This window comes from Crocuta crocuta, unplaced genomic scaffold, assembly GCF_008692635.1.
Source record: "Crocuta crocuta isolate KB4526 unplaced genomic scaffold, BGI_CrCroc_1.0 scaffold218, whole genome shotgun sequence".
In the NCBI taxonomy this organism is placed as follows: domain Eukaryota; kingdom Metazoa; phylum Chordata; class Mammalia; order Carnivora; family Hyaenidae; genus Crocuta; species Crocuta crocuta.
This window is the reverse complement of record NW_027533170.1, coordinates 557,894-585,682: the sequence shown is the minus strand read 5'-3', so window position 1 is coordinate 585,682 and position 27,789 is coordinate 557,894. Positions and strand designations below refer to the sequence as shown.

At 37.5% G+C, this 27,789-nt stretch overlaps 1 long non-coding RNA gene across 1 annotated transcript in view; it reads left to right on the top strand.

The window, feature by feature from the left end:
* Positions 1-1,976: 1,976 nt before the first annotated feature.
* The window catches only part of LOC144216908 (uncharacterized), a 62,588-nt gene continuing 36,775 nt past the window's right edge, over positions 1,977-27,789 (top strand). The window contains exon 1 of the long non-coding RNA XR_013330789.1: positions 1,977-2,065. This is a non-coding gene — a long non-coding RNA (uncharacterized LOC144216908). The remainder of the gene's footprint in view (positions 2,066-27,789) is intronic.

Sequence of the window (27,789 nt, the reverse complement as noted above, 5' to 3'; positions counted from 1 at the left end):
CACTGTCATGTCCATTCAGGGTAATGATGTGTGCTGTTATTTGCACTGATGGTCCCATGAGTTTTGAGACCACAAGCGGTTACATGCACGAGTCAGAAAAGGAAACATTTCAAAATTCTCCAGACATTGGTTTCTCTTTCTTCTGTAAAAATCAGTTATCTTATTAAAAAAATGGACTTGTCTCAGATTAAAAAACAACTACAGAATAATAATGAAAAAGCATCAATGTGGTCAAACGAATGAAGACGGGATCAAAAGTTTGTTTTTGTTTTTGTTTTTTAGTGAAGATTATTTTTATCATAAGCAGCCAAGAAGTCAAATACAGTGAACTATACACTAAACATTTGTGTTGAACATCTATTTGTTCTCTTAATTAAAGAAATCATTTGTAATTTGTATTTGACATATAACAGTTTTTTATAGCCATTTATCTATGCTTCATGGGAAAATGTACCAAACAGCATTTTCAGTTTATTTTTCTAAATAAATGTGTTGTTTGTATTATTTGTAGTTGTTTATTCAGTTTGGTTTTCATTACCTGACAAGTAGGTTACCTGTGGTTAATTGGAAAGCTTTTGTCATATTAAGAACTCATGGAATACTCACATTTAAAATATTTATATGGCATAAAATTGTGCTTTCCATTTCCTAAACCCTGAAGAAGAAATGATTTATTTTTCACCATGACTTTCTTGTCAAACATTATGTTAATATTCTAGTTAGACTAACTACCCAGAGTTGCTTTTAATAGATGGGGACACTGCTGATGTCCAAACAAGAAAGTTTGGGTATTATATCAGTAAGGATTTTCCCTAAGTACTCTTTCTAGAAATCTCCAAAAGATGAATATTAGACAGATTTAAAGACCGTTATTCATGCCTAAGGGGTCCTCATTAATGCCCTCCTCCCCCAAGAGGGGGGCTGAGAACTTTCATAAGTGCATATAAAAGGGACTGACTAGGCAATTGTACTGGAGCAAAAAAAGAAATTGTGCCTCAGAAGGACTCAGTAAGTACCTTCGCAGTGTTCATCCTCACTTGAGGCTCATCCTGTAGAATCATTGTTTACAATCCTTGCTACCTCCAATAAGTAACACACAGCTCAAACAAATTATATTTTTCATTGAGGTATAATTGATACATTAGTTTCAGGTGTGCCAAGTAAAAATTCAATGTGTGTGTGTGTGTTGCAAAATGACCGCAGTCAGTTAACATCCATCACCATGCACAGCTACAATTTCATTTTCCTGGGGTGGGAACTTTCAAGATCCACTCTGGTAGCTACTTTCAAATAGGCAACATAGTATTAATAACTATAGTAAAGGTCACTCTGGAATGCGGCTGAGGGAATGCAAAAATAGTGCCGGCCCTCTGAGGTCTCTGGAAAGGAAGACAATGAGCCCTTAGATGTTTGTTTCATTAGATGCCTGCCCCTCAGGCAGTAGCTTTGGAGGTAAACTGAAAAGCCTGACGCTCAGGCTGTAACAATTCAGGTAAGCTAATGGGTTCCTTTCATGGAAACAAGCAGTTACTGGGCCTGTCGCTTTCTGCTGTCCCTGGGGTGGGAGCTAGTTAAGAACACTCTCCATTGATTGCAGCTGTGTGGAACCCATACGCGTCAGTCCCACTGGCCACCAGAGCCATGCAGGGGCGTCCACAAAAATTGGGCAGCAGCCGAGGGTCTAAGCTCCTTTCTGCAATATACAGGCGAGCAGGCGCAAGGCAGAGGGAGGGTGAGAAGATGGCATCCACTGGCCTCTGTTTCCTGAGAGATCTGCAGCCTTTAGATGTGTGTCACAACAGAAGCCTGTCCCTCAGGCCAAAGCTCAGGACAAGCAAATAGGCCTCTGTCTCAGAAAGACTGGGGGTCTGTTGCAGGATATCAACGCGGTGCCCTGGAGTTGGTAGGCTACCAAAAAGGTTCTCGCTCATTGCTGCAATCTCGCGAGACCCAGGAACGCACGAAGCCTTGCGGTCCAGGGCCGGGCGGTCGAGAGCCGGTCGTTGGGAAACACCGGACACCAGACGTGTGTAAAAGCAGCCCTGTGGGAGATACACACGCTTTGGTATGTGGCAGAGAAAATGTGTATAGGTGGTGGTAGAGGAAACGTGTATTTCTTTTCTGTGAAAAAGAAAGAAAAAAGGCCTGGCATTCAGTTAAGGGGGGGGAAATGGCGCCTGCCAGCTGCAGTCAGGCGGACGGCGGGAGGGCGGGAGACCGTGCCCGCCAGCCAGCAGCCTCGAGGTGTGTCCCGGGTTACCTGCCTGACCTGGGGGCTGAGACTATAACATCAGTAAGTGCGCCAAAGCCTCACAAAGTTGGGAGCTTCTGGATTGGCTGCCTCTGCGCTGAAACCTGGGGCGGGGTGTCCTTGTTGGAGAGCCGTTCCTCAGTTTTTGTTTCAGTCTGGTGGACGTTTGGTTTCCAAAGCTAGATTTTTGGGGAGTGTGTGTGTGTGGGGGGGGGAGTGTTTCTTCCAATGTGGGTGCCCACTGTGGGGTTCAGGCTCTTCACTCCTCGGGGAGAAGTGCGGTCCCCTCCTGACTGGGTCACCCTGCAGGGGGCTGGGGGTCGTGGCGGGTGTGTGCCCCAGCCTCTCTTCACCTGCTCCCGCGCGGACCTTGTGGCCTGAACCTTGTTGTGTAAGAGTTGCTCGGTTTGCAAGTTTTGTCCCAGGAAGTTGTTCCCTCTGTGGCTTCAGATTCGGTAGGGCAGTGGAAGGAGGTGAGCCTGGTCTCCTGCCGTGTCACCATCTTGAACTGGAACTACCGACAACCCAAGATAATCTATTTTTGATAATTAACAGACTCGGTCATTCGGTTTATCCCCGAACTACGATACGAAACCACTTCCCATTTTGTTCTGCACACTTTAATTGATTGACTGTTGGCAGTCTCTCCTGCTAGTACTTAAAGTATCCCGTAACATCATGAAGAAAATTAGCTTGCCATGCATGATTTGGACCCTTGAAAATGAAGACGTTTTACGTGAAAATAATCCAGCTGGGAATCAAATTGCCGGTTCCTGTGAGATGTTGTTAGGCATTGGAGTATGGATGCCTGGACTCATTCAAATTCTTTTAAAAACAGACAAAAAAAAAAACTATGCTGATGGCTTCAAGCTGTGCATTATTTTAAATCATCAATAGGAAAATCAACTCCTCCCCCCAAACATCTCAAAGTAAAATCCATCAAAAATAAGTGGTAAAAATCATAAGTCTATTTGATGAATATACTCAACAGTTAGCCCTGTATCTGTGATAGTCTATGGTGAGCCCTTAAAGGGCTTTGGAAAGATGCGACATTATGAAGTCAGCGCTTGGGCAAGATAACACCACTAGCGATGGATAAAGTGAATTAGGGCACCTGGGTGGCTCGCCTGGTTAAATGGACAACTCATGATTTCAGTTTAGGTCATAATCTTGGGTTGTGAGTTTGAACCCAGTATCAGGCCCTGTACTCGCAGTGTGGACCCTGCTTNCCCCCCGCCTGCCCCTCTCCTGCACTCTTTTCCAGAATGAATATAAAAACTTAAAAAAAAATGAACTAGAATGAGGCTGTGATGTGGGTGGGGGTGAGGAAGTACAGATCCGGGGGAAAATCTACTTTCTTTGAGTTGAGTTCATTTTCTTCAACTTGAATTTACTTTCACTTTTTTTTTTTTTTAAAGTCACTGTCTTTTCTTTTATTCTCTTCAAGTTTTAGATGTACCCTTTGCTCTTTTCATGATTCACTGTTACTTTCACAAAACCTGTTAAACGATCTTGAGTTCCCGATGAGAATTACTATTTACAGATTTCTCGAATTGAGAATGCCAACGCAGGTAATCTCCACTTCCCGACATTTGCTTTTGGAGTGTGGGTTTGTTACATTTACGTGTGTCTCCAACTGTTCTTGCTGGCCCCGATTCACATAATTACCAGGTGTGTCGATATGGGTAAGATGATTCTCTTTATTTACTGAGTGCCTGTTCTGCAACGCGAACTGTGCCAGGCACCAGAAAGAAACAGGTTCAGAAATAAGGCCTGGGTCCCCTTTTGATGCAGTTTAAAATCTAGAAGATTGGAGGGAGAAGTGCATTAAGCATGTAATTTCACTAGGTGACAACAAGAAAAAATGCAACAGTGTGCTAGGTTCTGTAAAGAAAGGTACATTTTATGCTGAGACCACGTATCCAGTGGATGTAACTCAGTGGGGGAAGTAAACTTTGAGCTGAGATCTGAAGAGTGACAACCAGATAAAGGGGGCAAATTCATGTGCAAAACAGTACAAAGGGGAAAGAAAAGAGAATGTCAGAAGTCCTGAAAACAAGGCTAATTAGATTGGAGCAAAAAGCATAAAGAAGATAGCACAGAGAAAATCTGTATTCAGTATACCTGATTGAATCCAAGCCATAAAGATCATTGAAGAATGGAGAATTTTAAAGAAAAAAATTGAGACTGGCCTCGGGAGCATTTTTTATTTATGTGAGGTATACTTGTCCATGAAGATGCAAAAATGCATTCAGTAGCTATCTTTAAATTCATAATAGCTTGAGCAACTATAGGTAGACTAAGAAACATTTAAACATATGTTGAGACCAATTTCTGTAAAAATAAATTTGCCTCTATGTGTCGGAGAACCCAATTAACAAATAGGCTGTTCAGACCCGACATAGCATCTCCTGAAAGTCATCAGGGATCCAGTCTTTCACTTTTCTGCTCTGATATCCTTGGGATATGATTTTTGTCCTTCCTTATGGTGAAAAACTGTTGCTAGAGCTCCAGACATTACATACACATTCCAGGCAGTACAGTACCACCTCATTTGTAAGGAAACTTACCGAAAAATTTTCACACGATATTTCAGTGTATTTGTCATTGTTCAACTGGCCACAACAGCATAAGAACTAAGGAATGCAGTCCTTTGGCTGAGTACATTGCCATTTTGAATAAACTTGGTATTCTGACACTGAAAAGTTTGGTGAATGAATGATGATACCCACAACCATCTAATTCTGCCACAGGACTTCACAAATGTAGCACCAATACGACATTACCTAGCTTGAGTATTGGAGATTTTAAATACTAAACTATATGCAGGCTTGAGGGAGTACAGTTTTCAACTCCTATTTTCAAGAGAAAAATAACAAGCGGAGTCACATCATGTGACCATTTAATCTTCTTTGGAGTTTATGCTCATATCTATTCCTTTTTATGGAAGGTTGACATTGATCTGGAAAATCTCTATATAGTTTCCTGTTGTGAATATCTCAACGCACTTTGATTCTCATGCAGAAAAGAACAGTGCACTTTATAGATTGTAGAGAGAATTTTTACAAGACATTTTGGGTCTATCATACCTCATTATTATGCTATTCTAATGTACTGATAAATGGAATTTATCAATAACTCACTAGTGCATACTTTAGTGGGGGATTTTATAAGTTGTTTTGGGGAAAGCGTAGTATTAGAATTGCCTACCATCTTTCAAATGAACAGCTTAAATGTGGGGGCAAATTTTATGCTGCTTTTATGTAAGCATCCTTTATAATTTTTGATTTGGGCATAAAGAGGGGATTGTTCATTGAGTATAGTGACAGGATTCAGGTATTCCACAAGCTTAGATAGAGGAAATCAGTATACATGTAAAATTAAAAGTAAACACTTGTAAGCAAGTGTAGTATGGGTTCTTATAGAAAATGCAGGTCCCCACAGTTATATGCTCTTACCTAAACACAGAGGGAGGCTTCTTTGGTCCTGTGCCAGTTATAAATGCATACAGTACTGCTAAATATGTTTGAAATTATTTGAGATTTAGGGATGAAAAATAGCACATGTAATGGAATTTGGTATGATTCATCAGAGAGTAGTCTGTACTTTTCAAGACATTTCAATCTTTATAATCATAAAACAAGGTCAATTCATGAATGACTAGTTTAACCAACCACTGTGATCAAATGAGCTGTTCTATACCCTAGGAACATATGCTCTGTAAGCTTCTTTCAATTTCTCTGGGGAAGTGTCTGAATCTTCCAAAAGTGTTTATGCTTTATTGTCCTGTGTGTAGATTGAAACCATAGTTTGCTAATATGCTATATTTTTTGAATAATTTCTGTGTTTATATATTGCATGCTAATACAGAATAAATTTTTCAATGAAACATGAAAATGAGACCAAACCTGAATAGCATTTTGTACATTAATGACAATTCCTTTGGAAAATTACCAAGAAGGAAATCTGCAGTATTTTACCATAATCCAAAGGACTACTCTTTTGTTACATGTTTGTTTATTTTGAGAGAGAGAGAGAAAGTGTGAGTGGGGGAGAGGGGCAGAGAGAGTGAGAGTGAGCAAAGGAGCGAGCGAGGGAAAGAGAGAGAGAGAGAGAGAGCATCTTAAGCAGGTGCTGTGCTCAGCTTGCAGCCTGATACGAGATTCAGCCCCATGACTGTTAAATCAGGACCTGAGACCAAAATCAAGAGTCAGATGTTTAACGGACTGAGCTACCCATGTGCCCCCCCCCCCCAAAGAAATACTAATTTTAACTTAGAGTATTTAGAAATTGAGAGAAAGGAGCTTGGACATGAAAAGAGGAAGGTATACAACATGTTACATTACTTAAAATTCAAGCTTTCACTTTATTTTAAAAATGTATGTTTAATTTGTATTTATTATATAAATTACAAAATTCACGCCATTTACCATCGTTTGGCTATCCTACCCCTTCTCCAAAGGGAATCTCTGGCACAGATACAAACACCAGTAGAATAATAGAGGATTGGTGTGTCTGTGGTTATGAGCATATGTGTGTTCTACATTAATAGCATCATAATTTATGTAGTGTTCTGCCACTTGAATTTGTTCTACTAAAGAATACATCTTAGAGATCTTTCTACATTGTTACTTGTATCTCCTAGGAATTACCTACAGAATTTACTCATTTCTCTGTGTTTGGATGTTCAGATTATTTATTTCTTGGCTCTTAAACACTGCATGTAACACCAGCATAGGTGATTTCCTATGCACATGTGCACGCTCTAAGGTGGAAATTGAGATCACTTTTTCTTTATGAATATACATGGCCAGTGATATATAGCATTGCTACAGATTTTGAAATTTTATTATTACAGTTCTTTGGCATTAGTGGTAGTGGTGTGTCAAGAGTCTCTTTTTCATATCAGGAAATTATGCTTAATTAACAGGAAATGAAACCAAGGAGAGAGGAGCCCTAGATTTGGCGGGTAATAGATTTCACTGGAAAAGTGTCATTTGGCACAGTAATTACTCTTTTCCAAAAGTACAGATGTAGGCATTAGTTTGGAAACATGAGGATAGAAGATAGGCATATTTCAAAAGGCAAAGCATGTTCCTTAATTATGCTTGCAAAACATTGGAAACAACTATGTTAAGTCATACCTGCTCCTTGGTTTCAGTTAATGTTGTGGCTTCTTTGTTTTTATTTTTTTTATTTTTAAAAAAAATTTTATTTCTGAGAGACAGAGACAGCGTGAGCAGGGGAAGGTCAGAGAGAGAGGGAGACATAGAATCCAAAACAGATTCCAGGCTCTGAGCTAGCTGGTAGCACAGAGCCCGATGCAGGGCTCCAACCCACGAGAAATGCGAGATCATGACCTGAGCTGAAGTTGGACGCTTAACCCACTGAGCCACCCAGGCGCCCCTGAGGCTTCTTTTTAAAGATGTCATTAAAATTCTCTTTTCTGGACTAATGCTTTTGGAATTAAAAAAAAAACAAAAACAAAAAAACACTTGTTCATTTACAGTATAAAATGTGAGGTGTGTTTTTCCCTGTGAGAATTTATGATCACTGTGATTTAGTCACAAAATTGCCTCCCTTACAAATCAATATTTTCTTTTTTTTTTGTTTTTTTTGTTTAAGCATCTTTATTAATTTATTTATTTTTTTTTTTACAGATAGTTTATTGTCAAATTAGTTTCCACATAACACTCAGTGCTCATCCCCACAAGTGTCCTCCTCCATGCCCATCCCCCCCTCCCCCCCACATCCATCAGTCCTCAGTTTTTGTCAGCATTCAAGAGTCTCTCATGGTTTGCCTCTCTCACAAATCAATATTTTCAACAGGGGAGAATGTACATAGTAATTAATGAAGAACAAACAGACATTCACTTAGGTAGCCTAGCCCCCCCTTTTAAATGAAAATGTGTATCTATTAGAATTTCAAATGCTACAAGATGTTATGTATACATTTAAGATACTAATGTTCGGGGCACCTGGGTGGTTCAGTTGGTTAAGTGTCCAACTTCGGCTGAGGTTATGATCTCATAGTTCATGAGTTCGAGCCTCGCATCGGGCTCTGGGCTGACAGCTTAGAGCCTGGAGCCCGCTCAGGATTCATTCTCTCTCTCTCTCTCTCTCTGCCCCTCCCTTGCTCATGCTCCGTCTCTCTCTGTCTCTCAAACAATATAAAAAAATAAAAAATATATATTAATATTCTTCTGATAATTACATACATAGGCTTTAACATTATATGATAATGAACAATTAACAGGTTATTGAGAAATTAAAACCATCTCATTTTCTCAGACAGAAACCTATCCTGACTGCTTCTCCTGCGAAAATAAAATAGAATAAATAAAAATAACAGGAAAAAAAAAGCTCTCAACTGCTTTTTCAAAGCAGAAGCTTATTTGAGAGGAGTCCAAGAAGCGTGCTGAAGGAGAAGTGGCCTTTGCCAATGGATTTTCCTTTGCATATCTGTTTTTTCCAGCATTTTGACACCCAAATGCTTTCCTGAACAAAATAATGGAATTTTACTGAGAAAATTAGGATTACTGGAGCAAAGCAGGAGACAAATGAGAGAAGGGGGAAAATAGGTTGCTTTTAACCAAGAGTTTAAGAAGCAAGCCTCCTTTCCTGTGAAATCTAAGAGCTCTTAGATTTAAATCTTTCAGAGCAGAAAACATGTCAACATCACCTGCTGGGAACACTGGCTGGGAAAACAGACTTTAAATTATGAAAGGATGTCTTCAGGTATTCTCCCTCCATCTCTTCCAGAGGCAAAGTATCTCAGCCTGAGAGAAACTTTTGGTTCTGTAAGAGTCTCCCTCCTTGTCATCCAAATCTTTCAGACCATCAGTACTTTTTCATGCAAACTCCTGATCCTTGAGTATAGGATTTGTCCAATTTAATGTTTTGCTATTGACTATTCTCCTTTATTCATTCACCAAATATCAAGTAACTGTTATGTTTCAAATTCTCATTGCCTAAGCATAGAATTTAATTTGGAGCTTCCTGGAAGTTAGGAATAACTATAAATAACCGAAAAATATAGAGCTGTGTAATTTGTTAGAAAGAAGACAACAGAGTGTCAAGAAGTTCATTAAAAGCCAAGAGCTCAACAATGAAGTCTTGTGCATTTCAATGAAAGAAGTTTTGTGGGTGGGTAAGCTAATGCAGTCTGTTTGTTGTTTCTTATTTTTCCAAGACCAAAATTTGGAATAAGTGAAAGACTGGATGTGAAAGCCTGTCTCTTGTATAAGCCAAGTTCGTGTTGCTTGAGAGTTCCCAAAGCCTCTAGATTTCTGTGTTTTCACCCTAAATAACCTCACTCTTTCCCTGTACATGCTGGGGAATAAACCAGCTCCTTCCCAGAGTCTGTGTGAAGTATCTGTTTCTCCCTGTTTCCACTGATCTCGTGGTTCTGATCTTTCCCATCAGAACAGATGTCCTCCTTCATGCAGTTTCTCCTCAGGTGAACACCACCCCTGCTCTCTTCTTGCCAGAGCACAAACAACACAAGACTTTTCCATGCCTAGCATGCTTTACTAAAACTAAGGAGAAAGAGTGGAGGATTATAGCCTAGCTCAAATGCCAGCACTTACTTTAGTTTGTACATTAGATAGTATTAACTAAAAATGCCATGTTTTGTATTGGAGGATGGGGGATTTCTCTTTTGTCACTTCCTACTTTTCCTTTCCCTGTCCAAATTAGAGCCATCTAACTCCTTGTAGCATCCTGCTGTAAGGCCATTGCTCTCCCTTTCTATGCCGAATTACTACCATTTTCTTGCATAGAGCAATTTGCTATTAAAACCACATTTTGCAAAGCCAAGAAAAGTATTTGAGATATTTTCTTCAATAAAGACCCACCTAAGGAGCACCTGGGTGGCTCAGTTGGTCGAGTGTTCAACTCATGATTTTGGCTCAGGTCATGATCTCACAGTTCATGAGTTCGAACCCTATGTCGGACTCTGCTGACAGTGCAGAGCCTGCTTGGGATTCTCTCTCTCTTCCCCTCTCTCCCCTTCCTCTCAAAATAGATATATAAACTTAAAATAAAGACCCACCTAAGGAGCACCTGGGTGGCTCAGTTGGTCGAGTGTTCAACTCATGATTTTGGCTCAGGTCATGATCTCACAGTTCATGAGTTCGAACCCTATGTCGGACTCTGCTGACAGTGCAGAGCCTGCTTGGGATTCTCTCTCTCTTCCCCTCTCTCCCCTTCCTCTCAAAATAGATATATAAACTTAAAATAAAGACCCACCTCTACCAAGCTTCCCACTAGAACTTAGAAACAAGAGAGTGCTTGTTAACCTGATGAAATTCTTAGGTATGTGGTAGGATGACAGTAGAAATATTTATCTTCTGTTTGATCTGAGGAGCTCCTTATAAGTTGTGGGACTCGAAGTGATGATTTTGTTATTGATGTTTCATTTTCTTTTCTTTTTTGTTTTCTTCCAATTGTATTGGAACTCTCCTGAATAGATTCTCGTGAATGAAGGTAAATTAAATCCTCTTGTAATAAGATGATTAGCTCAATCATTAATATTATTATTTTTAAATTCTTGTGTTTTAATGTATTTGGAGATCTATGTTCTATTCTGTTCATAATTTTGGCTTAAATTACAAAAGTACTAGGAATGGCAAAAACACAAATAGTCAAATGTTGATATAATTTGGTGGTTCAGAAATCACTTGAGAAGACACAGACTGTTTGATTACTTTAGGAATATGTTAATTACACAAGAAACACATCTCTTACAATTCCAAGAATTATGCTGCCATTCCTACAAAACTAATGAATAGATTCAATAAAAATTGAATCTGTGTCTTCTGGGCCAAGGCACCATTCTAAGAACAAGAATATAGTTACACACAGAAACAGCAGTGCTTGCATTATAATGAGAGTAGGCAAATGAAAAGTAAATACAAATTTTTTATATTTAATAACAGATATGGAATATGTCTGTTGTTAGTAACATAGAAAATAATAGACCAATGCAAGGGGAATGGGAAATGATGGAGGTTGGGAAAATCAATGTTGTAAAAATGCTATTTTATATACAGCAGTGAGGCAAGACTCCTTTGGAATGGTGCCATTTGAGCAGAGACCCAAAGGAACATTGGGAGTCAGCAATATGCAGTTGTGGGGAGCACATTTCAGGATAAGAAAGAATAAGAGGGAAGGGTCTGGGTCAGAAACATACTCAGAGGAGGAAAAGTCAGGTAGCTTAGAGCAGAGTGACTAAGCATAGACAGAGGGGAGATGAGGTAAAGATGTAGCAGGGTAATGTCAGACTTTGTAGAATTTTACAGTGATTTTAGGACTGTGGATTTTACTGTGAGTAAAATGAGCAGTTATGATAGGGAGTGTATTTGAGAAGTGGCAAGGTCTAAGGAGCAAGATGATTTATCTTTTAAAGGGAACACTCTCCTATGCAAATGGGACTTAGGGCAGAGTTTGAAGCCAAGAGACAGGCCACCTGATGGAATAATCCTGAAGAGAGCAGTTGATGTCTTATACCAAGATGAATTGCAGTGAAAGTGGTCAAAGGTACCCACTGTTGGGATATATTTTGAAAGTTTAGCTAATGATACTTGTTTGTAGATTGATAAATTATGGGTTGTAAGAGATAGAGGTGTCAAGAGTAACTTCAAATATTTTGTTTTTTGGAGTTCTGAGCAAATAGAATAGTGAAGTTGCTGTTCATTCGGTTGGGTAAATCTGAAGTACAGGAAAGAGCAGATTTAAGAGGGAGAATCAGGATTTGGTTTAGGATATAAGGCTGAGATGAATAATAGATATCCAAGTGGACGTGTCAAGAGAGGCAGCTAGAGTTCCAAGTTGGATCTAGGATGGGGATACACATTTGTGAGTCATCAACATGTAGGTGATGAGTAAATTCATGGGCCTAGATGAGATCATCTAGGGAGGGAGTGTAAATAGAGAAGCACAAATATAGAGCCCTTGGGCACTCCAGTATTTAGAGTCAAGATGGAGAGGTAACAGCAGGGGAATATGTGCAAAATGGAAGACAACTAAGGGAAATGAAAAGTGACAAAGATACATTCTAAGAGGTCACATCCCAAATGACATGAAAATGACTGTGATTATTTTAGCACAAAGCATAGTGGCCAATCAAAGGAAAATCTGTGCATTTCCTTTAGGCTCACTTATGTTGTAGGAGGAAGTCAGGCAGCTTATCACCGAGAAGACCACAAGAGTGGACTATATGTGGTGATCATGATGGCCCATATTCCATCTGGCTATGGGATAGTGATAATGGCCTAGGACTGTGATCTAGTTAAAAAATCGCTTTCAAGTTATCCAGCCACGCCAAACCCCAGCCAATTCGAGTCGAGTGATATTTATGAGCTACTGTGAGTCATATTATGCCCATTTTGGAAAAATAGCCAGGCAGATGTCCAGGTTGTTCATGGCCCTGTTAAATCTTAAGCAGAGACTATATCATTCAACTTAAAAAAAGCAATTAAACATGATCTATTATAAAAGGCAAAGTAGGAAGAAATAAAAAGAAGCACACAGTAATTGATGGTTGAGGGTGATGATATCCAGGACCGGAGTTCTCTTTGCAGGGATGGTATTTGTGGTGCTCAGCTGCACAGTGAGAAGGCCTACAGGCAACTGGTAAAAATAAAAGTAGTAAAGGTGGGGCATTGGGCTCAGAGCTTCGGGTTCCAAATGAGGGTTTGTCTTAGTGATTTGAGTAAACATGTGAGACCCCATGTGAGTGGAGTCAGTTGGAAGGATTCTTTTACCAAACTAGGATTTATCATGCCTGATCTTTCAGGCTTTTTTGTTGGACGATCCGTGGGGAACCTAACCATGTTGCTTTCGTTCTCATTCTCCTTCAGGTCCAATCAATAAAGTTGCTTTTCCTGAGCTCATCTTGCTATCCCAGTTAGTCCCGCCCCCAGTTAGTCCTGTTCCCCCACCCTCCTTTTTTTTTCTGGTCAGAATTTTCTAGATGTCATGCTGGTTAGGGCATTGCTCAGCTGGTGCAGGCCTGGTCAGATCTTCCTCTCGCTTTCTTACCCTTGGTGAACTTGGACATATTGTGTAATACTGCTATTCTGGATAGTGCATGGAACATTATGTAGGCTGTGAGCAACAAAAAGGTGTGAGGGTCCTGAGAAAGAAGATACTTCCAGATACAAGTGGTCCCAAGGTTCCCTCCGCTCTCTAAGCAGTGCTTACTAGTGATGGCAAGGGAGGTTGCAAGGAAATGTGCTTGCTCGATTTAACTTTACTGTTACTACTGTAAACAAAGAAATCTTCTGAGTCCTGAGTACTGAGAACACTATATTCATATATGGGACATGCATCTTGTATTGATTAAATGTTAAAAATTTGGAGATAATCATGGAGTCTCGGTAAGATGCTAGATAAGTTATAAGAAGTTATAGGTTTCCCACTTTGTTTTTCATTTTTTTTTAGACTCTTGGTTTTTTCATACATTAAAACTTCACTCTGAAGAACATTACAGATCTTGTTAATTATATGGCAAAACAACATACAGAGATGATTAAAGACCAATAGAAAAATAATTGTGTATGATTTCATTTGGAGAAGGAACAGGTTAGGGACACATTGACAAATAACTGTCAAATGTGTGAATAATCCTTACAAAAAAGACTCCTGAATAGTTAGCTTCCATGAGGACAAAGTAAATTGGCATAATTAGGCTTTATTAAATAGATTTTTTTAAAAAAGGAGAAATCTTCCTAGTGGTATGTACTTTACTAAACTTTGATCTTGTCCAGTCTTCTGTTGATTTTTTTTTCTTAGCGTAGTTTCTCCCATTCAGAAGCAGAAGAAACAAATGTGGACATTTATGTTCTGCTCAGAGTGATGACATTAATAATATGCCATAGCAAGGAGAAATAAAATCTGATAAAATAGAAGTATGGTGCATATATACGATTCTCAAAACTCTCCCCAAATTAACAGAACAGATTTTTCATTTTTAAAATTGGGGATTTTTTTGATTATTAACTAAATTTACAAATGATTATTTACTTGATAGAAAATACTAACCAGGGACAAAGTTATGACTCGTTTGATAATCATTGGAGGTCATCAATTGGGATCTTATATAAAGGATGTTAAGGCACCTGCTAAAGGTAGGAAATACTACAAAATGTACCTATCAGGAAAACTCCTTGAGGCCAAAGAATACAATCTGAGTGAGCATTCATCTGGGTGCCTCTTAAAGTAATGTTTGATCAAACTCATCACCCTGGAACCTCAAGTGCAGAGTTTAGGGCTTGAAAATAAGAACAGGCTCTTATCTAATGGCTTTACAAATAATTGACCTTTGTATTGTCTCGTCCCTTGAAGAGCTATTCCGTTTTCTTCCAGTGATCCTTGCACTTCTGTACTGCTTTCACAGCCCACGTGTGTATCTTCAATGGATGCTTTAACTAAATATAAGAAACAGACTTGGGAGCACTGTTGTTGTTAGAAAGAACTTTTTAAATTTCTGTTCCTATGGTGAAAAAGCTTTTCCATTTTGCGTAATAGGTGTAATTAACAGTAAAAATGAATGTTTACCATAGTTCACTAGTTAAAATTTGCAAAGGGGAAATAATTGAATCCATTAAACACATCATTTTCATCCTCAAATATAAAAGGTGATAAATCCAGGTGTTGTTAAAGGCTAAGAATTAAAAGAGAGCAACATAATTTTTTCATTCCACATACTATTTTGGAAGTTTTCTAAGCAAACTTGTAACATAAAAAAATGAGGCTCTACTAAGCTCACCAAAACAACAACAACCCCCCCCCCCCAAATAATATATTCTCAGTTTTTAGCATTTAAAACTAAGTCTATAGAGTGGACTCTCTTAAAATCTTGACTTTAAGCAGTACTTTTGGTGTGTTTTTTAAAAAATGTTTATGTATTTTGAGAAATAGAGTGCACAAGTGGGAGAAAGGCAGAGAGGGGGGAGAGAGGATCTCTAGCAGGCTTCTCAGGGCCAGCGCAGAGCCTGATGCAGGGCTCAGACACACAAACTGGGAGATCATGACCTCAGCTGAAGTCAGATGCCTAACTGACTGAGTCACTCAGGTACCCCTAAACACTACTTTTGTGATCTTCAGAAAGATATTTAACCTTCTCTGCCTCAGTTTTTTAATCTATAAAATAGGGATGATAATTACATGTACTTCATATGATTTTTGAATTGAGTTAAAACCTGTATGTATACACTTAGAACATGCTGACATTGGCATGTACTCAGTGCTTGATACATATTAGATAAAAATGTGTAACTTTTATTTACAAAGTACAGAAAAATTTAAGTTGGTCTAAACTTGGTGTAAAATACCTCTTTGTTAACAGAAGTCAAGAATAAGCTCACACAGTGGTCTAAGACCACACCTCCTAGGCCTTCAATGCTTATCATTCTGGCCATAAAGCGGTCTTCACACAGTAAACAAGTTCTGAATCTCAGACCTCCTTTTCTCAATCAGTAAGGTCAAGGTGGCAACAATACATGTATATCTTCTCATACCACCCCTCAGCCCCCACATTTACAGTCTTGTTGTCTCTATTTGGCTTAAATCCCAAACAAGTAATTTGTACAGTTAACACCAGGAACTCATGCTTCCTGGTCCATATCACCTCACTCATTCTAAATACCCTTTCTACCTGCCATTCCATCCCTTAAACTCTTCCTTAGCTTCCAGAACCCTTCTACTGTGTTCTCTGGAGCTCACAATCCATTATAATATAATGGGCTTTAAAACTCTTCTCTGAACACTCTTTCGCTTTCTAGATCTTAAAAAACCGAGGGTCTTCCCTAAAGACTCTATTTACCCTGAAGTTTTCATTCAGTGTTTGCTTTTTCATGCTTAACTGGGCTTTGACACTGGCCTTTAAGGTGAGGTTGGTGTCACCTCTGCTTTTCATGGTTGTTTTCAGACCACTTTGGGCCATTCCCTTATGCTCCTCTGCAAGCATCCCCACCACCAAGATTTAAACCTCATAATAACAGATTTATTACCTCTCCTTGTTTCTGGAATTTGCCTATGTCTTGGTCATTCTCCCTTCATTTCTCAGAGATTTAGCTTTCAGCTCTTTGTCATTATCTTCAATACCTCTTCCATGTTAATTTGTGGCAATGTGAATATTCACCGACTCATAGATAAACCTTCCAGCACCTTGCCCCCTCCATTTCTTGAGTACCTCTTCTTTTGACATCCCTCTTTCCTGAGATATTTATTCCCTAGCCATACACTAGACCTTAGTTTTTACCCCACATTCTGTATTATTCCTCTATTTCCTGTATTTCATTTCTCTCTTCTTTCCCCAGCTCCCCTTTAAGTACTCACTGCTTACTCCAATACCCCATTTACTTCAGTCACTTGACATAATAGGCATTCACACTCTCAGCATCTTTATGCACATTACATAGGTCAGTTTTCTTAATCCTTAGAAACCCTCCTTTTGATAAACTTTCAACTCCCTTGTTATTTTCTTACTTCATTAGATAGTTGGGCTTAACTGCAGCTATGGTTGAATCCAACTCTTCAGAAACTTCACATACATATCCATAAACTTAGAGAAGACTGGGAAGAACACACCACATTCTTTCATCCCACTATAAATTCTGAACAAAAAGAGCCAATGGAATTTATTTAATGCTGTCTGAAAAGCTTACTCTGCTTCTTTTCCACTCATGTTCTATATTGTGCTTCCTCCTCAAATCATTGATCTGTTTCCTGTCATCCTCATTCTTAGCTGATGACTTTGATTCCTACTTAACTGTGAACTGTAAAATCCTTAGTTTTACCCATTTACAGGTATCTACACTTATGTACTCTGACTTCCTGCCTGTTAAAAATGATCCATATGTGCTTTTGTCTGAATTTAATTCCTCTGCTTATGCACTAGAATACATTCTGTCTCAGCTACTTGACGATATCATTCCAGTAACCATCTTTTATCTGTTCTGTATCATTCTTTCTCTATCTAGAAATTCCCTTGTGTCCCTAATACTCCATCTCCACTCACCCAGGGATGACCACTTCCCTGGCTTTTTTCACTGTGGATTCATTTTCACTCTTGGAGAAGTTCATGTTAATAGAATCATCAAGTATATATTCTTCTATTTTCAACTTCTTTTCCTTGGCATGCCTGTGACATTGAACCGTGTTGTTTTATGTATAAGCAGTTTGCTTCTTTTCATTGCTGAGTGGTATTGCATAATATGACTGTATCACAGTCAATTTGTTTATCCATTTTTCTGTTGATGGTCATTTGGGTGGTTTCTAGATTTGGGCTATGCATATTTCTTTCCCTGTTTTCTCTAACTTTTTTTGTGAACATATATTTTTTATTTCTTCTGGACAGGTACCTGGAATTGGAGTTACCGGATCATAAAGTTGGTATATATTTAGCCTTCAAGGAAACTGCCATTTTAAAAAATTAATTGTATTATTTTATATTTCCACTAGAAATACATGAGAATTTTGTTGTTCTCCACTCTTGACAAAACTTAAGTTGTTGGTCTTTTAACTTTTTAAAAAATTTAATTCTACCATTTTAGTGGCTGTTTAGTAATATTTATTGTGGTTTTAATTTGAATTTCCATGATGACTAAAAACATGACATTGAGCATATTTTGCTATTTATTTGCTGTTTATATATCTTTTCTTGTGAGTATTTACGTACATAGTTTTCCTGCTTTTTATTGGTGTGAATTAAGAGTCAGAATCTTTGTCTGCCTCCCTGCCTCTCTGCCCTAATATTATACCTAGCTATTTCAGTAGCATTTGTTTTAAAGATTTTACTTTCACTCACCATTGAATTATGTTGATTCGGTTGATTTTATAAGTATTGGTCCATTTCTGTACTCTGTTTTGTTGTTTTATTTGCCTCTCTTTGGGCTAATGCTTCAATGTCTTGATTACTATGCCTGTATACTAAACTTTAAATTAATGTGGATTTTAAATCCTCCACCTTTGCTCTTTTTTCCCCCAAAATTGTTTAGCCTATTTTATGCCCTTTATATTTCCATTTAAATTTCAGAGCTAGTTTTTCAATTTTTACAAAACAGCCAGCAGGGATATTGACTGGATATATATGAATTTTGGGTCAACTTTTGTCATTTTTAACAGGATTCAGTCTTCTAATACATTAAAAAGGTATATATTTTCATTTCTTTTTGTCTTAATTTGTCTTAGCATTGTTTCTGGTGCAAAGATCCTGTATTTTTGAAAAATTTTATTTAAGTATGCTGTATTGACACTATTTTACATGTCTTTTAAAATTTCATTTTCCATTTTTTTCTACAATTATATAGAAATACAGTTAATTTTTGTACTTTGACTTTTTTCCTGGAAACCACTCTCTGTGACTGACTTACTAGTTGAGATAGTTGATTTGAAATTAGAAGACAGTCATGGCATTTACAACTATAGAAACAGTTTTCTTCTTTTCTGATTTTCTTTTCTTTTATTTATTTTTTATCACCTTATTTCATTGCCTAGAACATATACTATATGTGAAATGCATACCATGTTATTGATGTTTAGGATGGAAAATTTAATTCTCTATCATTGTGTGTGATCTCAGCTGTATTTTTAGGTGACTTTATACAGAGTGAATAAATTCCCTTTTTAGTCCTCTCTTTTATTATGAATGTGAATTGAATTTGCTCTGTTTAGGTGACTCTTCAAATAAACATACAGTTTTTCTCCTTTATTTTCATATTTTGTATTATATTGGTTGATTTTCAAATGTTGAAGTAACTGCATTCCAGAGAAGAGCCCAGCTTGATCATCGTATATTTTCTTTTTAAATGTTGGATTCAATTTACATCTGAGGATTTCTTTGAACCTATATAATCTTCTATTTCACTGTCTTTATCCAGTTTTGATAATTGGGTTATGATGGCCACGTACATTAAATTGGCAAGTGGTTCCTTCTCTATCATCTTTGGACATATCTTTGTCAAGTTGTAATATTTATTCCTTGTAAGTTTGATGGAATTCATCAGCGTAGTGATAGAGGATTTGTAGAAATATTTCTGATAATAAATATGGTATCAAAACTTTCTATATCTTCTCATGTCAAGTTTCATAAGTTGTGTTTTCCAAAGAATATTTCAGTTTCATCTCTGTTGTCAAGTTTGTTAGCATAAAGTTGATTATAATGGTCTCTTACTTTTTTTTTTAATCCAAAGGATCTATAAAAATACCCCTCTTCCATTCCAAATACTGATGATTTTATTTTTCTCCTTTTTTTGAACAGTTTTACTAAGGTTCTATAGATTTTTTAAGTTGTGTGTGCTTTGTTCTGACCAAGCAGTATACACACTACTTTTAGTTATAATTTTTAACTTTTTATTTTTGAGAGCTAGAGAGTGCATGAGCGGGGGGGGAGGGCAAGGATCCAAAGGATCTGAAGGCACAGAACCCAGTGCGGGGCTCAAACTCCCGAATCATGAGATTATGGCCTGAGCTGAAGTCTGGCGCTTAACTGACTGAGCCACCCAGGCTTTAAATATATTTAAATATTCAAGTAACATACTAATTTTACAAAGGTACATAAGGCTGAATCAGAGATACTATGTGTTAAGCCCCACCCCACAAAAGAGTAAATTATGTTTACCATTCAAGCTTTGCAAAGTAATGCATAATTATTGACCTATTTTTAGAATTTATGAGGTTAGATATCTTGCTATAGTGTTAATATTTATTAATAAACAATATAATATTTCTGCATTTTAATTTAACAATAAAAATTTGAGCTCAGATTATAATTTCACATGGAGTACATTTCTGCTTATATAAGTTAAATTATTTTTTAAGCTGGCACAAGAAGTTTTTAATTAAGGCTAATTAAAAGGAACTGTTCTTTCCAACTAATGATACTTACCCAGGAATTTATTTTATTCATAATTTCTGTATTTTAAGGCAAGAAAGGAGAAGATCCCATTCATACATACTTCATCCTTTACCATTTTTATATTAATGATTAAAAAGAAGCTATTTTTAAAATATCTGCTTCTTATATCTTCTACTCCTTGGTTTAATACTAAAACATTTATTGTTACTTGATATGGAGCACCTAATGCAAAAAGACATTTCATGAAAAAACATAACAGACTGTAATACAGAATTTCGGAGAGGGGGCAAAAGATATATTTTACTTAGTATTTTCTAAAGGCAAGCTACAGACTTAAAACTATCTCTTTGAAAATTACTTTGAGACTGCATGAAAAAAGCCTACAGGAAATTAATGATTAATTGTGAAGATTTATATGGTCTCTTCCACTTAATCATAAACTAAGAAAGAAATAAGAACAAGGAGGTTATAAGTCCAAAACTGAAGAAAGCTCTATGGGCTTAAAGCCATTACTCTGGAAAATAAATCCTGCCACACAACATGGGGAATGAACACAGTAAATCTCAGGGTTTGGAAAATGTTTCTTATGGGAGAAAATCCCATTAAGTCGATCTATATTGCTTCAGAAGAAGGTCCGTGGCAGTGTCAACTGCCATTAACATGAAGGATACTTCCCTGTTTCTCATTGCATTATGTGTGTATCAGATTCTATGACTTTTGTTTATGATCAATAACCAATTTTTTCTAAGAACACTAAAAGGTTACAATCTGGTTTGCTCACAGTAATGAAGATTTACTGGAATGTGAGTCATTGCTATTTAAATCAGCCTATTGAGTCATCAATATATGGAGGCCCTGATGGGCTTGCTGTATTTATCACTGTCCTTTGGCTAATGGAGGTTTGAGTTCATATCATAGTTTAAGCCAAGCATCGATTTTAGTTGATAAACCCATTTCCTCCATCAAATGAGCTCTTGGTAAGAACCAGTATTACACTGCTTTACTAGCAGTCAACTGAAGGAGATTGAACTGAAGAATGAAACAGAGATAGGATAGACAGTTCTAGGCTCCGTTAATTATTGTGATTAACAACAAGAAGTTCACTAAGTCAGGGCACCTGGGTGGCTCAGTAGGTTGGGCATCCAACTTCGGCTCAGGTTATGATCTCAAGTTTCCTGGGTTTGAGCCTCAGGTCAGGCTCTGTGCTGTTACCTCAGAGCCTGGAGCCTATTTCGGATTCTGCATCTTCTCGCTCTTTTGCCCTCTCCTNCTCACCTGCCTAAAATTTTTTTTGATGAATATTGGAAAATTTTTTTTCTGTAGCTGTGTTTTCCACAAAGATCAATATATTCATGTCTGTGATTTGATAAAAAAAAAAANTGTGATTAACAACAAGAAGTTCACTAAGTCAGGGCACCTGGGTGGCTCAGTAGGTTGGGCATCCAACTTCGGCTCAGGTTATGATCTCAAGTTTCCTGGGTTTGAGCCTCAGGTCAGGCTCTGTGCTGTTACCTCAGAGCCTGGAGCCTATTTCGGATTCTGCATCTTCTCGCTCTTTTGCCCTCTCCTGCTTGTACTCTTTCTCTGAAAAATAAACTAACTTAAAAAAACGAATAAAATGTAGTTTTTAAAAAATGTAGTTTAAATAATGTAATGACTTCACTAAGTCACTGAAACTAATTCAGTTTTAATTTTTTTTGCATTTTTGAAAATATATATACTAAAAATTAACATATTTATATGAATAATAATCCTTACCATGTTCCTATCCGCTGACAACTTAGTATTTTAATAATTCAGTGTGACAGTGAGTAAGCACCTCTTATTTTCATTTTGTGAAATATATATCATCTAATAATCTTTCATAAGACTTTGCTTTTTTAACTTCGATGTGGACAGAGTTGGTATTGGCTTCAGAAAATGCTGTGCTTATTATTGTGCTTACTGTCACATTTATTTCCTTAGAATCTACATCTTTTCTATCCATGTACTTGTGTGTGACTAAATTCTGATGTAGGGCATTCGGAGCTTTCAGGATCTGGAATGTTTATACATTTTGCTAACTGCTTGGTAACTCCAGTTAGTCCTTACTTTAAACTCATGTTAGCCTTACAGTGTACATGCTTTTTCTCAGAGAAAGCTGGCCCTTTCGTTCCTTAGTGCTGCTTCTGTGTGAATCACTACTTGCTTTACTTTTCTTTTCTCCCTTCCCTCCCCTCCCCTTCCCTCCCCTCTCCTCTGCCCCCCCTCCCCTCCCCTCCTTTTCTTTTTTCTTCCCCTCTCTCTCCCTCCCTCTCCCTCTTNCTCCCCTGCTCACGCTGTCTCTCTCTCTCTCCTAGAAATAAATAAAACATTAAAAAAAAATTCTCAAGTGCTAGGTGCTAGGCATGTCATGGTAAATAGCACATACATAGACCCTCTGTGTGTGTAACTAGAGCAAAAAGTACTAAGGAGCTCAATATATATCTAACTGATTATGTTTGTGTAAAGTGTTGTGAAGTGCAAGTACAGTTCTATGAGTACCAAATAGGGTCTGCCATCTAAGCATAACTAATTTATCACTATCAGAATCTTGATATTGGCAAGCTGCCAGCATATATAAACATAGAATTAGAAACCCAGACTTGCCATTTTATATTTAAAAAGGCACATGTATAATACAGATTTATTTATAATTCAGCAAATAAGCCTTAAGCATAACCCAGTAGCTATCCCTGTGCAAGTCACTGGAGATCAAAATGAAATGGGACTGCGCCTGCCTTTTAGAAGTCCATGGTTTAAAGAGAATTTATCCATGTATATCACTTACATGAACGCAGTGTGGTAAATCCTGTTACAGAATAATGTATGCTATGGATTCAATGTGTCTATCTATCGCCCACCATCACGGGAGTCATATATTGAAGCCGTAAACTTCCACTGTAGTGGTATTTGGAAATGGAGCCCTTGGGAGGTAATTACTTAATTACCATGAGATCCTGAGGGTGGGGCTCTCACAATGGGATTAGCACTCTTCTCAGAAGAGACAGCAAGAGAGCATACTCTGGATGTGAAGACCAGGGAGAAGGCAGCCATCTGCATCTCAGAAAGAGAGCTTCCACCAACACCTGACCACGCTGGCACCCTGATCTTGAACTTCCAGGCTCCAGAGCTATGGAAAATAAATTCCTTTTGTTTAACCCCCCTAGTCCCTATTATTTTGTTAAGGCAGCCCTGGAAGAGGAGTACAATGTACCGCCTATGTCAGTGGCTTAGAGAACAGAATAATTAATTTTGCTTATAGCAACCAAAGACAGCTCCAGAAAGGAAGTGATATCTAAGTTTGGCCTTGAAGGGTGAATACAATTTTACTCTGTAGAAGATAGGGTGAAAGGGCATTTCAACCACGAAAAAAAAAAAAAAAAGAGCAAAATGTAGGAATTCAGACTTCTATCTTGTCTAATAAGGTGAATGGTGAGGCCACCAACAGATAAAACATGAAAAAGCTAGATGGATTTGACTAAATAGAGCAAAGTAGCACAGTGCTAAATTTGACTGAGATGGCTATGTAAGCACCAAGCAATTGCAAACATAACTGATGAATGGACAGAGAAGATGGGGTACACACATACACACAGGAATATTATTCACAGATCAAATAGAACAAAATCTTCCTATTTACGACCACATGGGTGGAACTAGAGTGTGTTATGCTAAGCAGAATTAGAGAAAAACAAATATGTGATTTCACTTGTGGAATTTAAGAAAAAAACAGATGAACATAGAGTAAGGGAAGGAACAAATAATATAAAAACAGAGGGGGACAAACCATAAGAGACTCTTAAATTTAGAAAACAAACTTAAGGTTGCTGGAGGGGAGGTGGGTGGGGGATGGGTTAAATGGGTGAAGGGCATTAAGGAGGATACTTGCTGGGATGAGCACTGGATGTTATATCCTAGTAATAAATCACTAGGTTCCACTCTTGAAACTAATATTATATGTTAACTAACTTGAATTTAAATTTAAAAAAATTTAAAAAATCCCAGAGGTATGGAAGTGAGAAGAAACTTGGGAACTGGTCTCAACATTTGTGTACGTCTGTAGTAGATAGTCGGTGTCCCACCAGGTCACCTCTTTAAGGTCAAATCTTCTATATACCAGCTGCTGATAGAATCACACAAAGCTAAAGCCTTCATTGTGATTTCTTACTTGGCAACAAGGAGCTGCTTTGATCAAAATTGCATTTCTTCCTGAAATGGAATAAGGAGTGTGGGTAGAAAACCTGTGGACAGTGACCAGATGATGCAGAGATTTGAACATCTGGCATCCTTAACTTATTTGGGGGTAACTCCAAAGGATACGTCAAACCCTAGAACTTTCTGTAGATTGTCTGAAGGCTCAGTTACAACTGCTTTGTGATTGAGCTTCTCCTTCTGCCAGAGCCCCCCCTACACTCTCCCAGATGAAATTCCTGAGAGCATTGTCCAATCACCTTTATCATTGAAAAATCCCATTTTCAGGGAACCGAATCTAAGGCACTGCCAGCAGAAATCCCAGAATACTAATATGAAGAAGTATGAGGCTTGGGAAGGAGAGAGCAACCATATGCTGAAGTTGCTGCATGATCTGGCTTAGAGACCATGTGAAGATGAATATGTGCACAGGATTGGACACTGAGCGTGCTGAACTAAGGCAGGGAGCAGAGAAAGTTAGGGAAAGGAGAGTTTATCAATATGGGAGCAATATCCTATGAAACAGAATTCAATATTCTGTCATCTACCGTGGGAGGTCCTGCTAATTTTCTCTTAGGAGAACTCTTGGAAACATGGAACAAATATTTAGCTGAAGTAAGTTAAGCAGAATTTCCAGAGTTTTCAGGGTGGATGGCAGGACAAAGAATTAAAAGACCCAGAGAGGTGGGCAGGATGTATTCCATGAGGCAAGATAAACAGCTGATAGTGTTGTATGAGAAGGCCTAGAGAACATTCCAGTGTAATAAGGAATAAGCTGGTGAAAGGGGAATAAAAATTTAGCTCAGTGAGTGAGGGCTGTTCTTAATAGGCAAAGAATGACCTTAGGGGGTGCTGTTATAGAACTGGGGGCATCATCCTGATAGCATTTACTATGATTGCATTTCAAAATAACAAAGATGTCAGTGCTTAGCAATCAAAAGCAAGGTAAGTGCAATGATCACAATGAGTGGCAAGATCTGAGTGACAGACAGAGGAGGCTAGCCTCACAGTGAGGTAAGGAGATGGTTAACAGAATGTTAGCCCTTAAGGAAATATGAATAGACAACAAACGGGTTGTGCATAATGTATACAATCAAAATAGATTTAAAACTTGGATGATGAAGAGGCAGAGAGAAGCTGCCCATTAAAACATGATATTCTTTTCCCTAGATTCCGGATGTGATCCATTTCTCAGACCATGAACCTGTTGACTAAAAGAGATGTTCTGTCTGTGATGAAGGATCGCTTTTCACAGTGATAAATGTATAATAGAAATTACCCAGTACTTCACCAAAGTGACCCATGACCTTTAATTTAGGTGCCAGAGCGCTTGGAAAAGGAAATATCCAGATCATTCAATTGATGTAAATTGGAACATAGGAAATACAAAATATTAAAAAGGAACAAAATGGAATGTCTAGAACTCCAAATACATTATATGCATTGATAAATTTTTTCTGATGGTTAAACACCATGGAAAAAAGATCAGTGGATTGAAAGACAGACACAGTGATAGGAATTGTGCATACAGAAGCACTGAGAGAAAACAGTATTACTGCAACAAATGTATATTTCAGCCTCAGTGAACTGGGAGATGGTTCTAAGCATTCTAACAATGGTATTTTTAGAGTTCCAAAAGGAAGTTGACAGAAATTGAAGAAATAATGGACTAACATTTTACAAACATGATATGGTCATGTGTCCCAGATTTTCAAAAAATTGAAATCTGTGAAAAAAAGCCAAAACACATAATTCAGGTTACCTAAAATCATTGTTAAAATACAAGTTTAGAAGAGACAAAAAGAGATCAAATGGAGGAGAATAAACAAAAGAAAATTATTGATTTTTTGTCAAATGTCAATCTAGAATTCTGTATCCAGGGGGAAAAAATCCTCCAGGAATGAAGAGAAAATAAATATATGTTAAGGAAAAGAAAAACTTGGAGAATCCCTCACCAGATGGTCTGCACAAGAAGAAAGTTTAAATTTCTTCAGGCTGAAGGAATGTCTGACAGGTTTACTAAGGAATGAAAAGTACTGTGAATAGTCCTCTGTGGGTAAATAAAAACGTTCCCTCATTTTTCTGTTTCTGTAAAATATGTTTTATTGATCAATTTTAAATGTAATATATTTGGGGAGTTTATGATGTGTAATGAAATTGACATAAAATGTATAAAGAAGAGTGGGTTATAGCAGAAGTATACTGTTAAACTTTTCTAATCTCTGAAGTGGCAAAATATTACTTGAAAATAGTGACAAAATGCACATTGCAAACTCTAAAACTCCTGCTTTATCAATTTAAAAATTACAGTTAATAAGACCACAGTAAAGAAAAATTGAATAATAAAAATATTTAAAATATTCAAAAAGAATGCAAGAAAAAAGCAAAAAAAATATATGGCACAAATTAAAAAATAGATAGCCAGATGGTATACTTAAAAGCAACTATATCAATAATTACATTAATTATAAATGCTCTAAACTGTTCAACTAAAAACCAAAGTATATTACTGTAGATTCATCTAGAGAAAATGCATTTTGAATAGATAGTTTTAACAGAGGATGGGAAAATATATTTTAATATCAAGTAAGTCCTCAGGACTAGGAATATTAACTAATTTTAGGGAGTTCATTGTGATGATGTTTATTTTTTTTATTACAATCTACTTAGTGCTTTTATCCTCTGAGGTCACAAAGATATTCTTTGACTTTTTTTCCCTTAAATTGTGGTATATCCAGGCTGTAAAATAAAATGAACTATTAGGCATGTAATATTGATGAATCATAAAACATTATGCTGGGCTACCTAGGGCTCAAAAGAGCACATACTATATAACCCCATGTATATATTATTACAGAACAGATAAAACTAATACACAGTAACAGAGTTTAACAGTTACTGCCCCAGCCAGAGGTAAGGGAGGATAGAATGCAAATGGCCAAATGGAGAATTTGGGGTGTTGGAAATATTCCATATCTTGATTGGGGTAACGATTCTCTGGGGATGCACATTTGACAAACACATTGAATTTGTAAACTTAAAATAGGTGCTTTGTATTGCATGTAAATCATAGTTCTCTGGAGTCAATCAGTAAAACCAAAACCAAAAATCTAGGTGGTGACAAAATGGAAGCAGAGAGGCTAGCTACAGTGCTGTGAATAAGCTGAATGAGCAATGGTGGCTTATATAGTAGAAATGGGGAACTAGGCTTAGTATAGGTCTTTGAGGAAAAAATGCACATGGTATGTTGATGATTTGGTAGGTATACTTGAGAGTGGGGATCTCTGATGGACAGTAAGAAATCAACAAAAATCTGTCAGTTTGGTTTAAGATATTGGATAAAGTTATTCAAAAAAGCTAATGTGAGACTGCATCTAGTTTGGTGGTTGGATCCTGTGGAGAGTTAAGAGTTCTGTTTGGGCTCTGTTGAATTGAAGAAGTTCTTGAAACACCCATGGACAGA